Below are 14661 nucleotides of genomic sequence, written 5' to 3'. Positions count from 1 at the left end.
AAAATGGGCCAAAGAACTCAACAGACATTTCTCCAAGGAAGACATACAGATGGCTAACAAACACATGAAAAGATGCTCAACATCACTCATTATCAGAGAAATGCAAATCAAAACCACAATGAGGTACCATTATACGCCAGTCAGGATGGCTGCTATCCAAAAGTCTACAAGCAATAAATGCTGGAGAGGGTGTGGAGAAAAGGGAACCCTCTTACACTGTTGGTGGGAATGCAAATTAGTACAGCCACTATGGAAAACAGTGTGGAGATTTCTTAAAAAGCTGGAAATAGAACTGCCATATGACCCAGCAATCCCACTTCTGGGCATACACACCAAGGAAACCAGATCTGAAAGAGACACATGCACCCCAATGTTCATTGCAGCACTGTTTATAATAGCCAGGACATGGAAGCAACCCAGATGCCCATCAGCAGACGAATGGATGAGGAAGCTGTGGTACATATACACCATGGAATATTACTCAGCCATTAAAAAGAATTCATTTGAATCAGTTCTAATGAGATGGATGAAACTGGAGCCCATTATACAGAGCGAAGTAAGCCAGAAAGATAAAGACCATTACAGTATACTAACACGTATATATGGACTTTAGAAAGATGGTAACGATAACCCTATATGCAAAACAGAAAAAGAGACTCAGATGTATGGAACAGACTTGTGGACTCTGGGAGAAGGCGAGGGTGGGATGTTTCAGGAGAACAGCATTGAAACATGTATATTATCTAGGGTGAAACAGATAACCAGCTCAGGTTGGATACATGAGACAAGTGCTCGGGCCTGGTGCACTGGGAAGACCCAGAGGGATCGGGTGGAGAGGGAGGTGGGAGGGGGGACTGGGATGGGGAGTACATGTAAATCCATGGCTAATTCATATCAATGTATAACAAAAACTACTGTAATGATGTAAAGTAATTAGCCTCCAACTAATAAAAATTAAAAAAAAAATGTCCCTTGACAAACTTATAGCATTTCAGAGTGTGAATTGATACATTAAAAATGGCAGTTTACAGTATTTTAATGGACAGTCATTTATGATGATACCATTTTGTACAACAATAAATGCAATTAAAATATGTAAGCAATGGTCAAATTAGCCAATGTTTTAAGAAAGTAAATGTGCATGAAAGTATAAATCACTATGTTCATGTGTAAATTGAATAGTAAACTATACCTCATTTTCCTAAAGTTGAATTCAATCTTTCTCTATAACTTGAGCAGTAAGAACATCCCGTGTTACCATGCAGTGGGATGATGTGGAGAAAATTTCAGTATAACTGAGGATCTCAGAGTGTCCTCCTTTGTATAATATACTGCGTGCTTCATGTTACAGTTCAAATACGTTATCTCATTACCACCTCGCCATGGGGCATCAGGGCAGATAAATTCCCATCTACTTGACAGAGGGGAAAACAGCCTCAAACTGTTGCATGACTCACCAAGATCACACACATCAGTAGGGTCAGACTTCCAATGGAGAACTTTTCTATCCCCATGCTTCTCCACCCAATGCTTCACACACCAATTTCCTCCAGTGGGTTTTTTGGGTTCCCCATCCCAAAGAGGAGAACCAGGACATTTTCACATCAAACATATCAGCATCCTCAGAGCCTTTTAAACCACAGGTGGGCAACTCAAGCCTACCATACATTGGAGTGGGCATCCTCATGGCTCAGATGGTAAAGAATCTGCCTGTAATGCAGGAGACCTGGGTTTGATCCCTGGTTGGGATGATTCCCTGGAGAAGGGCATGGCAACCCACTCCAGTATTCTTGCCTGGAAAATTCCATGGACAGAGGAGCCTGGCTGGCTACAGTTTATGGAGTTGCAAAGAGTTGGACACGACTGAGTGACTGACACTTTCACTTTCACTTTTATACATTGGAGTGTGCATTGGGACACTGAGGGACTATTTCTATAGATTCAGAAGTTTAAAGGTCTGGTCTTGTAAGAATTCCTGAGTAACTCTTTTCACAGCGATGCTGAGATGCTCCCCTCCCCTGGCACCAAGGAAAGTCTGGACAAGAATACAAGCTAGGCTCTTTCATTTTCTTTATTAAAGGACAACTTGACCTCTAATCTTATTAATACTAACATCCAAATGGAAAGAAATCCTGGAACGTGATTGGGTATCCAATTGAGTCAGGCACCCAATGTCTGATGCAACTTATTACAATTCTTTAGGCTATCAGTTTCTTGAGGTCAGGAAGTTTGTGCATTTTACTCACCATCACAGCCAACATCAACATGGTACTTGGAAGATACAGTTAATTAACAGATATTTCTTAGTTGGATCAGTGCAATCCCCAGAACACTAAATAAAGCAGGATGCTGGCTTACAATTTTTACCATGTGACGCCTCATTGCTATCCAAAGCAGTGGGAAACTGTGTGGTAAGCTGTGTTTGAGGTTAGGATGACCTGGCTTAAATCTTGCCTCTCATTTTCCCACCTAATAATGGATATTTTATAGACATATTCCACATATGGGTAAGTAATAGGATGTTCAGAGCCGTGACATGTATATGTCACATTAGGTATATCCATTAACAAAGAACTGCTAAATAAATCTTGATTCATTCATACATGGAACACAAGGCAGCCATTAAGTTCATTTAATCCTTGGACTTCATTAGCATCCTCTGTCCCTGGGGATCCCCTTTAATATCATGGCTTTATGTACCTTGTGTACACAGATGGTCCTCAATTTCTTATATTTATCCCTATCCACTTGCCTAGTCAACATCTCCAAGTGGATATCTAGGAGGCTTCTTGAACTTAACATGTCCAAATTCTTCATGTTCTTATTGCTTTTATCACCCTTTCTCTTTCTTTCTTCTTCTGTCCCTCCCCCCTCACTCCTTCCCTTCCTTATCTTCATTCTCTTCTTTTCCATTTCTCTTTCCTCTCTCACTCTCTCCCTCTTTTATTTCCCCTTCCCCTTCTCCTCCCCATCCCACCCCTCCTTGTTTCTCTTCCTCTTCTTGTTCTTCTCTCTTCGCCCTCCTCCCCTTTTTGGGGGATGATGAAAATGTTCTAGAACTAGATAGACATGGTGGTTGAATAATATTGTAAACATGCTAAATGCCACCGAATTATTCACTTTAAAGTGGTTAAAGCTGTATGAATTTCACCTCCAAAATAAAACAAAGCCCCCTCCACTGAACAAAGTGAAATCCCACAATGCTACTCTTATTTTATGGGTTTGTGTTTGTTCACATGCCCCATGCACACAGAGGTCTGTAAGGATGCCCGTCAAACTCATCATCTTGATCACACAGCTGGCCACTGCACGACTTTTAGCCTTATCTGCAGCATCTCCATTATTTAATAGAAGAATCACAGTTTTGTATTTATTTTAACATTTTGAGGGACATTTAATTAGACTAATGATATGAATGGGGAAGAAAAAGGATAGAGAGGCACAGGAAGCAGCTTCCTCAGCCCGAGTGAGCAATAGCAGGGCTGCTCTCTTGCCAATGTCAGCAGCCAGAGCCCTAAATCCCAAATTTGAGAGCATTAGACTCTGCTCAAGGTCCTGAGATAATTGACTCACCTCTGACATGTAGGGAGACAGGGAAAGTGAGGACAGTCTCCCTGAGGTTGCCCGATGCTTCCTGGAGTCCCCAGGGATCCCAGCATCCCTGTACCAGAGGACAGATGCAGAGTCAGTGGGACCACAGAGGGAGATGGTGGCAGGCAAAAGCAGAGGCAGCATATAATAGGGGTGAGGCTCAGTAAACCGCCCCCACCTCGTTGGCATGATCAGGGTGGCAGGCTCCTTGCCTTGCAGCCCTAACCTGTAAGATCTTCGTCTACAGGGAAGCGCCAAACCAGGACCTTCAGTTGGAGTGAGGCAGAACAAGATACAAAGCTTGGAGCCCAGGTGAGTCATCTTCCAACCCTTCCAGTTGACCAGGAGAGAACTGGGGAACCTGGAGCTGCTTGGAGAAGCCACACTATTTATAAAACTCCTTGTCTAATTTAAATCTATGAGTAGATGCAGAAGTCAGGGCTCCACTTCTTGGCTCCAGAGTAACATGGTGGTTACTTTGCCGGACAAGTGAGAAAATTGAGGTGCTGAGAGAAGAGTTACCTCTCTATCTTACATAGAACAGCTATCCAACTATCCTCTCTGTATCAGCCAAAAACCAATGGTGAACTGATTACAGGGAGGCAGAGAAAAGAGACAAACTGATTTAGGATCCAGTCACTCCATGTGATTGTACAGTATTAGGGAGGCACCAGGGTGGACAGGTGCTGTGATGGTAAGGAGTCAAGGATGAAAATGGGGAGGATAAAGGGAAGCAGCAGGTGGCTGAGATGGGAGGGAGGGGATGCAGAGAGGGGAACACAAACAGCTTCATGAGAAGAGAGAGCCAGGATGGGGGCAGACAGGTAAGGCAAGTTGGAGACAACCCAGACCTAGCCTGTGGCTCACCAGGGGCAGTTCTCCCCAGGGGACACTGTGCAATACCTGAAATCCCTCTGATTGCCACAGTTGGAGATGCTACTGGCATCTAGAGAGTGACAGGGATGCTGCTCAACATCTTCTAATGCCTGGGGCAGCCACCAACCATAGAAAATGATCAGCCCCTAATGTCCCTGATGCTGAAGTTGGAAAATCCTGCTGCAGTGGTATGTGTGGACAGGGTTTGTCCATAGGTGTGTTTGACCTCTGAGTTCTGGGAGGGGACTGGCCCCTCTGTGAGTTCTTTTAAGTGCCAGAGAGCTGGGTCACACTCCTTCTCTGGGGCTGTTCAGTTTAATTGCAGAGGAGCCCTTAAGTGTTCTCCTGGTGGATCAATGCCAAGAGACATCAGTCCACCTCTCTGCCATCATGAACTCACACCCACCTTGGTTCTAATGCTTCTTCTTACTTTCAAAAATTAGGAGACTTTACTTCTTGGAGCAGTTTTAGGTTTACAGAACACTGAGCAGATAGTGTAGAGGATTTCCACATACCCTTTCTCTTCCTGCACAGCTTCCCCTATTATTATTATTTTAAAAAAATTTTGGAAGATAACTGCTTTACAGTATTGTGCTAGTTTCTGCAATACATCAACATGAGTCAGCCACAGCTATGCATATGTCCCCTCCCTCCTGAAGCTCTCTCCCATCTTCCACCATGTCCCACCCCTCAAGGTAGCAGTGGAGATGCAGACAGAGAGAATAGGTTTTGTGGAAGTAGTGTTTGTGTGTGTGGGGGGGGGGGAGGAAGGGATAAAATGAGACAGTATTATGGAAATATATACATTACCATATGTAAAACAGATAGCCAGTGGGAATTTGTTGTGTGGCACAAGGAACTGAACCCTATTATTAATATCATGCATAAGCGAGGTACATGTATTACAGTTGAGGAACCAACACTGACACAGTATTATTAAGTAAAGCCCACAGTTTATGTTAGGATTCACTCTTGGTGCTGTATATCCTATGAGCTTTGAGAAATGTGTAATGTTATGTATCCACCATTGTAGTATGATACAGAGTTGTTTCACCACCTTAAGAAAAAAAGTTCCACCTTTTCATCTCTCTCTCTCTCCTCCTGAGTACTGAAAACCAATCTTTTGACTGTCTCCATAGTTTTGCCTTTTCCCAGAATGAACAGAAACCAATCTCAGCTGTGTTCTGCATCCCCATCATCCCAAAATGTATATACGCAGCCCTGGACATAATGAGCTCTTGTCTTCTTATAGTTCTTATCTATTTATTCCCGGCTGTGGACTCTTTTCATCTTAATTAATATACGGAGGTAGTGTGTGGATGGTCTGGTATGGTGAAGCTAGCAATTCCCTTGTCTTGGAAGTGGCTCTGGCATTCATTAACAGCCAGAAATAAGTGGTGCATATAACAGAGAAGTAAGGAGAAGATAGACTTTTGGGTCATTCAGATGTAGGTCAGTTCCTGGCTCCCTTACTCAAGAGCCATGGTCCCTTTGACAAGTGATGTGTCCTCTGTCGAATGCAGCCACCACTTCTGTAAAACAAGGATCATAGCCGGTGCCTCACAATATTGGGGTAAAGATTTCATAAGAAATACATGAGTACAGGTGCCAACATCCAGTAAATGGTAGCTGTTCTTATCGAGAACCCCAAATCCAGTGCCCTAGAGAGTTGCATCTCCAAGATGACCCATTATAATGGCAGTCATAAAAAAGTTAGAGGCAAGGAGTTGCAATCCACTCAGGAGTTGTTGTTTCAAAAGCACACAGGAATGAGTGATGAAATCTGTTTTGGGAATAGATGCCCAGGAAGGCTGTGTGGGGGAAGATCACGCTTAAACTGAGTCTTAAAAATGAACAAGTAGAGTAGCATTGACAAGTATATGGTGCCATGTTTAAAACAAATAGCTAGTGGGAAGCTGCTGTATAGTACAGGGAGCTCAACTTGGTGCTCTGTGATGAGCTAGAGGGGTGGAATGGGGGAGTGGGAGGGAGGGTCAAGATGGAAGGGATATGTGTATACATATAGCCAATTCCCTGGTGGCTCAGATGATTAAGAATCTGCCCACAATGTGGGAGACCCAGGTTCAATCTTTAGGTCAGGAAGGTCCCCTGGAGAAGGGAATAGCTACCCACTCCAGTGTTCTTGCCTGGAGAATTCCATAGACCGAAGAACCTGGTGGGCTATAGTCCATGGGGTCACAAAGAGTTGGACATGACTGAGCAACTAACACTTTCAATTTTTCTTTTCATAGGAGATTCATGTTATTGTACAGCAGAGCCTAACGCAACTGTTGTAAAGCAATTAAAATTTAATTAAGCTTTTTATTTTGTGTTGGGATATAGCTGATTAGCAATGTTGTGATAGTTTCAGGTGGACAGCAAAGGGACTCAGCCATACATATACATGTCTCCATTCTTCCCCAAACCCCTCTCCTATCCAGTCTGGCACAAAGCATTGAGCAGAGTTCCTTGTGCTATACAGTAGGTCCTTGTTGGTTATTCATTTTAAATAAAGCAGTGTACATGTTGATTCCAGACTCCCTAGCTATCCCTCCCCTTCATCCTTAAAATATACCCCCTCCCCCCAAAAAAATAAATGAACAGGTATTTTCCAGTTGGAAAAGGGGAGGAATCAACATCTGGGTAAAATGAGCAACTTAGGGATTACAACTGTACTCTGTATATCATTGGTTTTCAACCGAGGGTGACTTTGCCTCCCCCCCACCTTGGGGGACCTTGGCAATGTTGAGACATTTTTGGCTGTCACTACTGAGCAGGGGCTATTGGCATCTGAGTGATAGAGAGCAGGGATGCTGCTAAACACCTCACAGTGCACAGGATAGCCACCACCCCCAACAGCAAAGAATTATCTTGCCCCAAATATTAAGAAAGCTTGCACTGGATGTTGGAGAGCTAGAGAGAGCACAGCCCACAAGATCTCAGTCTCATCCATTGAGGATCTTCTTGGTGGTTCTTGTTCCCAAGTTGTTGGCTTTGATTTACCCCATCAAGGATCTCAGGGTATCAGGACTGAGTGGGGCCATCCTGGGGATCTGTAAACAAATGCTGACCCAGAAGTGAGAAAAAGAAACAAGTGACTCCAAAGGATGAAGGCTAAGAAACTCTGGAAACTGATGATGTTTGGGGAATGTAGCCTCCAGTCACCAAAGTTTTATTCTCAACCTGTTGAGACTTGATCTAGGATATGAGTCCATTTAGTCAGGCATTCATTGGATTGTGGTATAATACACAAAACAAAATTGACCATTTTTTCCATTTTATAACATACAATTAATTCAGTGGCAGTAAATACATTCATGATGTGCAACTTCCATCTGTATCTATTTCCAGAACTTTCCCAGCATCCACAAAGGAAATGCTATACCCATTAGCAGTCAATCCCCTTTCTTCCAGCCCCCAGCCTCTGGCAACCACTGATATGTTTAAAATTCTGACATGAATGTTCATAGTAGCACTACTCACATGAGTGCAAACATGGAAATAACCTGAATGTTTATTAGGGAATTTGGGATGGACAGATATACACTATTATATTTAAAGTGGATAACCAACAAGAACCTACTGTATAGCTCAGGGAACTCTGCTCAATGTTATGTGGCAGCCTGGATGACAGGAGAGTCTGAGGGAGAATGCATACATGTACATACATAACTGAGTCCCTTTGCTCTCCACCTGAAGCTACAACATTGTTAATCAACTATAATTCAAAATAAAATTATATAGTTATAATCAGGTATAATGCAAAATATAAGTTTAATTAAAAAATACTCACTCCCTTGCCTTCTCCCATAGAGTCCAAAAGTCATCAGTCCGGGTTGGATGCATGAGACAAGTGCTCGGGGCTGGTGCACTGGGATGACCCAGAGGGATGGTATGGGGAGGGAGGTGGGAGGGGGTTCAGGATGGGGAACACATGTAAATCCATGGCTGATTCATGTCAATGTATGGCAAAAACCACTACAATATTGTAAAGTAATTAGCCTCCAACTAATAAAAAAAAAAAAAAGAAAAACTCACTCCTATGGATAGATCAACCAAACAGAAAATTAAAAAGGAAACTCAAACTTTAAATGAAATAGTGGACCAGTTAGACCTAACTGATATTTATAGAACATTTCACCCCCAAATAATGAATTTCACCTTTTTCTCAAGTGCACATGGAATATTCTCCAGGGTAGATCACATCCTGGGCCATAAATCTAGCCTTGGTAAATTTTTAAAAAATTGAAATCATTTCAAGCATCCTTTCCAATCAAAATGCAGTAAGATTAGATGTCAATTACAGGAGAAAAAACTACTTAAAAAAATGGAGGCTAGACAACACACTTCCGAATAACCAATGTATCACAGAAGAAGTTAAAAAAAAAAAAGAGAGACCAAAATATGCATAGAAACAAATGAAAATGAAAAAAAGGACTATCCAAAACCTATGGGAGTCAGTAAAAGCAGTGCTAAGGAGAAGGTTCATAGCAATACAAGCTTACCTCAAGAAACAAGAGAAAAATCAAATAAATAACCTAACTCTACACCTAAAGCGACTAGAAAAAGAAGAAATGAAGAGCCCCAGGGTCAGTACAAGGAAAGAAATCATAAAAATTAGGGCAGAAATAAATGAAAATGAAACAAAGGAGACTATAGCAAAAATCAACAAAACTAAAAGCTGGTTCTTTGAGAAGATAAATAAAATAGACAAACCATTAGCCAGACTCATCAAGAAAAAAAGGGAGAAAAATCAAATAAACAAAATTTAAATGAAAATGGAGAAATCACTACAGACAACACAGAAATACAAAGGATCATAAGAGACTACTCTCAGCAACTATATGCCAATAAAATCGACAACTTGGAAGAAATGGACGAATTCTTAGAGAAGTATAACCTTCCAAAACTGAATGAGGAAGAAATAGAAAATCTTAACGGACCCATCACAAGCACGGAAATCAAAACGATAATCAAAAATCTTCCAACAACAACAAAAAAGGCCAGGACCAGATGGCTTCACAGCTGAATTCTACCAAAAATTTAGAGAGAGCTAACACGTATCCTACTCAAAATCTTCCAGAAAAATGCAGAGGAAGGTGGGCTGACAAACTCAATCTATGAGGCCAACATCACCCTAGTACCAAAACCAGACAAAGATGCCACAAAAAAAGAAAACCACAGGCCAATATCACTGATGAACATGGATGGCAAAATCCTCAACAAAACTCTAGCAAACACAATCCAACAACATATTAAAAAGATCATACATCATGACCAAGTGGGCTTTATCCCAGGGATGCAAGGATTCTTCAGTATTCACAAATCAATCAATGTAATACACCACATTAACAAATTGAAAGATAGAAACCCTATGATTATCTCAACAGATGCAGAGAACGCCTTTGATAAAGTTCAACATCCATTAATGATAAAAAAAAAAAAAAAACCTCTCCAGAGAGCAGGCATAGAAGGAACATACCTCAACATAATAAAAGCCATATATGATAAACCCACAGCAAACATTATCCTCAATGGTGAAAAATTGAAAGCATTTCCCCTAAAGTCAGGAACAAGACAAGGGTGCCCACTCTCACCACTACTATTCAACACAGTTTTGGAAGTTTTAGCTAGAGCAATCAGAGAAGGAAAAGAAATAAAAGGAATCCAGATTGGAAAACAAGAAGTAAAACTCTCACTGTTTTCAGATGACATGATCCTCTACATAGGAAACCCTAAAGACACCAGCAGAAAATTACTAGAGCTAATCAATATAGCATTGAATATAGTATAGTATATATACTATATCAATATAGTATAGAATATAGTAAAGTTGCAGGATATAAAATTAACACACAGAATCCCTTGCATTCCTGTACACTAACAATGAGAAAACAGAGAAATTAAAGAAACAATTCCATTCACCATTGTGATGAAAAGAATAAAATACGTAAGAATAAATCTACCTAAAGAAACAAAAGACCTAGATATAGAAAACTATAAAACACTGATGAAAGAAATCAGAGATGACACAAATAGATGAGAAATACACCATGTTCATGGATTAGAAGAATCAATATAGTGAAAATGAGTAGACTATCCAAAGCAATCTATAGATTCAATGTAATCCCTATCAAGCTACCAACGGTATTTTTCAGAGAACTAGAACAAATAATTTCACAATTTGTATGGAAATACAAAAAACCTCGAATAGCCAAAGCAATCTTGAGAAAGAAGAATGGAACTGGAGGAATCAACCTGCCTGACTTCAGACTATACTACAAAGCTACAGCCATCAAGATAGTATGGTACTGGCACAAAGACAGAAACATAGATCAATGGAACAAACTAGAAAGCTCAGAGATAAATCCACACATCTATGGACATCTTATTTTTGACAAAGGAGGCAAGAATATACAATGGAGAAAAGACAATTTCTTGGCATCTGGTCCCATCACTTCATGGGAAATAGATGAGGAAACAGTGGAAACAGTGTCAGACTTTATTTTTTGGGGCTCCAAAATCATTGCAGATGGTGATTGCAGCCAAGAAATTAAAAGACGCTTGTTCCTTGGAAGGAAAGTTATGACCAACCTAGACAGTGTATTAAAAAACAGAGACATTACTTTGCCAAAAAAGGTCCGTCTAGTCAAGGCTATGGTTTTTCCAGTGGTCATGTATGGATGTGAGAGTTTGACTGTGAAGAAAGCTGAGCACCAAAAAATTGATGCTTTTGAACTGTGGTGTTGGAGAAGACTCGTGAGAGTCCCTTGGACTGCAAGGAGATCCAACCAGTCCATCCTAAAGGAGATCAGTCCTGGGTGTTCACTGGAAGGACTGATGCTGAAGATGAAGCTCCAATACTTTGGCCATCTGATGTGAAGAGTTGACTCATTGGAAAAGACCCTGATGCTGGGAGGGATTGGGGGCAGGAGGAGAAGGGGACGACAGAGGGTGAGATGGTGGGATGGCATCACTGACTCGATGGACATGAGTTTGAGTAAACTCCGGGAGTTGGTGATGAACAGGGAGGCCTGGCATGCTGCAATTAATGGGGTCCCAAATAGTTGGACACGACTCAGTGATTGAACCGAACTGAACAAGTGGTGCTGGGAAAACTGGTCAACCACTTGTAAAAGAGTGAAACTAGAACACTTTCTAACACCACACACAAAAATAAACTCAAAATGGATCAAACACCTAAATGTAAGACCAGAAACTACTGTAAAACTCCTAGAGGAAAACATAGGCAAAACACTCTCTGACATAAATCACAGTAGGATCCTCTGTGATCCATCTCCCAGAGTAATGGAAATAAAAGCAAAAAATAAACAAATGGGACCTAATTAAACTAAAAAGCTTTTGGACAATGAAGCAAACTATAATCAAGGTGAAAAGATAGCCTTCAGAATAGTAGCAAATGAAGCAACTGACAAAGATTAATTTGAGATTAATTAATCTCAAAAATATACAAGGAACTCCTGCAGCTGAATTCCAGAAAAATAAATGACCCAAGCAAAAAATGGGCCAAAGAACTAAAAAGACATTTCTCCAAAGAAGACATATAAATGGCTAACAAACACATGAAAAAAATGGTCAACATCACTCATTATCAGAGAAATGAAAATCAAAACCACAATGAGGTATCATCTCATGCCAGTCAGAATGGCTGCTATCAAAAAGCCTACAGACAATAAATGCTGGAGAGGGTGTGGAAAAAAGGGAACCCTCTTACACTGTTGGTGGGAATGCAAACTAGTACAGCCTCTACAGAGAACAGTGTGGAAATTCCTTAAAAAACTGGAAATAGAACTGCTATATGGCCCAGCAATCCCACTTCTGGGCATACACACTGAGGAAACTAGAAGTGAAAGAGACATGTGTACCCCAATGTTCATTGCAGCACTGTTTACAATAGCTAGAACATGGAAGCAATCTAGATGTCCATTGGCAGATGAATGGATCAGAAAACTGTGGTACATATACACAATGGAATATTACTCAGTTTTTAAAAAGAATGCATTTGAATCAATTCTAATGAGGTGGATGAAACTGGAGCCTATTATACAGAGTGAAGTAAGTCAGAAAGAAAAATACCAATACAGTATATTAACACATATATATGGAATTTAGAAAGATGGTAACGATGACCCTATATGCGAGACAGCAAAAGAGACACAGATATAAAGAACAGACTTTTGGACTCTGTGGGAGAAGGTGAGGGTGGGATGATTTGAGAATAGCATTGAAACATGTGTATTACCATATGTGAAATAGATCACCAGTCCAAGTTCGATGCATGAAACAGGGCACTCAAAGCCGGGGCCCTGGGACAACCTTGAGGGATGGGATGGGGAAAGAGGTGGGAGGGGGTTCAGGATGGTGAATACATGTACATCCATGGCTGATTCATGTCAGCATATGGCAAAAACCACTACAATATTGTAAGGTAATTAGCCTCCAATAAAGATAAATTAATTAATTAAAAAAATAAAACCTCAAAAAAATTTTTAAAGAAAAAATAGGTGATTGGGTAAACAAAATTTGGTTTATCCATAAAGGGATATTGTTTGGCTACAAAAAGGCATGAGGTTCTTCATATATGCCACAATGTGGATGAATCTCAGAAACATCATGCTGAGCCAGCCCTCAACAGCTACATAGTGTATGAGTGCATATTGCCCCGAGCGGGCCAAACCACAGAGGTGGAAAGTAGATTGGTATTTTCATGCCTTTCCAGTTGACTTTGCCTCATAAGAAAGATCACATAAAAATCGGTACTTTATTTATTAAGAGGTATTGAAATCTTATTAAACTGAAGTTACTGAGCACAGACACTGTACATGTACTCATTTAGTGGATTGATTTAACTATCATAGATAGCACCTATTGTTTTCTGGATCACAATCCAAGAATAATTCATTAACTTCTCAAACATTTCTTTGAGACAGGTATAGAGAAACAAAGGCAAAGAGAGGTGAACAAATTGCTCAGTCTCACACAGTGGGAAGAGCAGGGATTTGAATTCTGTCAGCTGACTGTCTCATCCCTTTGTCAGATGGCTGTGTTGTATTGCCTCAGAACACACAGAGAGGCTCATGGGATCTGGGAAACAACCAGAACATTATTTCTACACAGTGTCTTGTCTCAGATTCCTTGCATGAATAACTTATCTCCAGAGGAAATATCTGATTGATGCATGTTAAGTTAAAGATGTGCACAGGTCAAAATGACTGTAGCCATGAAATAGGGATGGCTCGTGGTATTTGACATCCAGGCAAATCCTAAGCCAGTCTGTCCTGAAGGAAATCAATCCTGAATATTCATTGGAAAGACTGATGCTGAAGCTGAGGCTCCAATACTTCAGCCACCTGATGCAAAGAGCTGACTCATTAGAAAAGACCCTTATCTGGGAAAGATTAAAGGCAGGCGAAGGGGATGACAGAGTATGAGATGGCTTGGTGGCATCACTAACTCAATGGACATGAGTTTGAGCAAGCTCTGGGAGATGGTGATGGACAGAGAAGCCTGGTGTGCTGCAGTCCATGGGGACACAAAGAGTCAGACACAACTGAGCAACTGAAAAACAACAACATGGTATTTGAAGCCCTGAAAAGAACGAGACTTATCAGAAGGGAGTAGAAGGGCAGAGAAGCAATGGTTGGAAGCTATTTCCATTTTTGGAAGATGTAGAAGTGACAGAAAGGTAGAGTGTTTGGGGACAGCTAGGCATGGGTTCTGCCATTTTGACAGCTGCACAATAAACAAGTTGCTTAGACTCTCTCAAATATTTTCAATGTGTATTCTCAGGATACTTTGTTCTTAGTCACTCAGCTGTGTCTGACTCTTTGCCACCCCATGGACTGTAGCCCACCCGGCTCCTCTGTCCATGGGGATTCTCCAGGCAAGAACACTGGAGTGGGTTGCCATGCTCTCCTCCAGGGTATCTTCCCAACCCAGGAACTGAACCCAGGTCTCCCACATTTAAGGCAGGTTCTTTATCATCTGAGCAACCAGGAAAGCCCAAGAATACTGGAGTGGGTAGCCTAACACTTCTTTAGACAGTGATAAAAAACAGCATACACACCCTCCTCCCCCACAAGATTGATGAGAAGATTAAATCATAGGACGCACAGAGAAGGAATTCATCCAAGGTCACCTGTCATTTATCAGGATCAGGAGCAGCCCCTGGGA

Source organism: Odocoileus virginianus, chromosome 3 (genome assembly GCF_023699985.2).
Source record: "Odocoileus virginianus isolate 20LAN1187 ecotype Illinois chromosome 3, Ovbor_1.2, whole genome shotgun sequence".
Taxonomy (NCBI): domain Eukaryota; kingdom Metazoa; phylum Chordata; class Mammalia; order Artiodactyla; family Cervidae; genus Odocoileus; species Odocoileus virginianus.
Note: the sequence above shows the minus strand (reverse complement) of the source record.